This window comes from Pteropus alecto, unplaced genomic scaffold, assembly GCF_000325575.1.
Source record: "Pteropus alecto unplaced genomic scaffold, ASM32557v1 scaffold194, whole genome shotgun sequence".
Lineage (NCBI taxonomy): Eukaryota > Metazoa > Chordata > Mammalia > Chiroptera > Pteropodidae > Pteropus > Pteropus alecto.
Window position 1 is genome coordinate 931101 of NW_006436281.1, and position 2373 is coordinate 933473.

Sequence of the window (2373 nt, forward strand, 5' to 3'; positions counted from 1 at the left end):
GTGAGGATTATGGGTACTGACCTGCGCAGTAGAAAATCTGTGTGTAACTACAACTTGGCACCAACTCCACGGCTGTATCAGGATGTCTTTGGCCCTGTGCCCCTACCTCCTGGTGATTATGACTCTTCAGTCAGTGAAGTGCCAACTCTGGGATTTGTTGACACTAGAAGTCAGCTCTCCAGACATGGGACCCACCCAGCGATTCCTCAACAAACACCTGGTGCTCCGCATTATGTATATGACTGGAGGGGCCTGATGAGTGAAACTGCAGCCTACCCTCCTGAGGCTTGCCTCCTGGGCTCACCTGTGCCTGAGCCCATTCCCTGACAGGCCTGGAGAAGAGTGGGTGCAAGGGACCCTTCCTGCCTTCCTGGAAGAAGTCTCCTGAGAACTGGTTATTTTGCTCAAGGGAGAAACGGAAGGCCCAGAATTTTACAAAGCAAATTAGTAGCAAGGCTGGCACTAAAACCCAGAGATCCTGACCCTCTCGTCTGGCCCCAGATTGGGGAGAGAAAGAGAAATCTTGAGTGCATTTCTTATGTACCTGTTTGTCCAGTCGGCCTCATACCAGGCTGTGCCAAGTCTAAGATACATGTTATCTGGGGGTCCCAGTCTGCTGCTTCCTGCTAGGTAGCTTGGGGCAGATAACCACTCAGCATACTTTTCAGTGAAATAGGGATCATGAGAGTGTCCCCTTCATGGCGTTCTTGAGAGGTAAGTCAGTTCTGGATCTGCCGGTTTGTAACTCTGACTTTGGGCCAAGGCACTTCATCTCTCTGTGCCCGTTTCCTTATCACATAGGGTGCTGTGTGGGTTCTTTGAGATAACAGAGTACACTTAGCTCAGTGGCTGGCACACGGTAAGTGTTAAATAAATTTATTAAGAACATTATTACCAAGACGTGAATGCCAGTCAATAAGAGTCTCCACTACTTGAGACCTTGCCCTTCTGGGGAGGAAAGCTCAGGTGCATGCGGTGGGGGAGGGAGGGCAAGTCTAAGGGGTCCTCTCGCTAGAAAGCTCCCACGCGTCTGTCCCCGGTTGATCGGCTCAGCGACTTCCCGCCCTAGAGGAACTAGAACGGAGGGATCTCAGGCCTCAGTGGCATCTCCTCCCTCGGCCTCCTGCTTTCAGCCCTCACCCCACACGCTGGGCGGGCCTCACTAGCTCCTCCGGGCAGCCCAAGGAATGTGAAGAGGTAGGTGGGGGTGGGGAGGAGCGGGAGCCTCCGGGGAGAGACAAAGGGGCCGAGTCAGAGCGGGAGACACAAAGACGCGAGGAGGCTGGAGATAGAGAAGTGGGACAAGGACGCGGGGAGGGACTGGCAGTGTCTGGAAGCCGGACCCTGGCCCGGCTCCGCATAGCCAACAGAGCGCGGGGGCCGGTCTGTGCTGCCTCCTGGCGGACGGGCGCGGTACGGAGGCTGTAGGGACCAGACTCAGGAGGCGAGGGAGGACCGAGGATGGCACCGACGGAGGGAAAGACAGAGACAGACACGGAGAGAAACAAGAGACTGAAAGACACGGAGACGCACACAGAGACAGAGAGACAGTGACAGGCACAGAAAGACACAAAGATAGTGACACAGAGACAGACAAATGGATGGAAAGAGGCACGGGGACCAAACGACACAGCGATAGAAAGACAAAGAGAGTCCAGAAACACAAAGCGACACCGACACGTTAGGACTGAAGGACTCAGAGATAGAGACAGGATGCAGAAGGAGACCCAAAGATAGTGAGAGGCACAAAGACAGAGACACTAAGAGAGAGAAATCTAGAAAAAAACGATGCAGGGACTCCGAGTCCGAGGCAGAGATTAGGCGGAGAAGAGATACGCTCAGATCCCCCCAAACACTTGACAGACACCCGGCGAGGGCCTAGAACAGAAGTCGAGAGGCGGGGGTATTGGGGGGGTCAGTCTCAGCGCGGGGTCGGGGCTTCAGAGGGGCGGGCCTAAGAGAAGCCGCGTGCCTCGGGCAGGTGTGACAAGAGGGCCTGGGCTAATACTGAAGGGGGCGGGGTTAGACCTTTGGGCGGGGCCGAGACCAGGCCCGATTGAGCTCTGTGGAAAAAGCGGAACAGACTCGAGAGAGCGGATGGACCGGGAGCTTGGGGGCGTGGCTTCACGAGGGACCACCGAAAGCTCGGGAGGGGGCGTGGCTAAACCTTAGTGGAGCCGCCAGTAGACTGGGGACGGGGCGTCCTCGAGAGCAAAGGGGGTGTGGTTAGGACACGAAGCGGGCGGGGTTTGAACACCCCAGAGAGTTGAGAGAATTCTGGAGGAGGGGAGATTCTGGGGAAGCCTGGGGAGCGGCAGGTGTAGAATCCTGGGAGGGGGCGGGTGCAGAATGCCAGAGGGCGGGAGCGCAGAA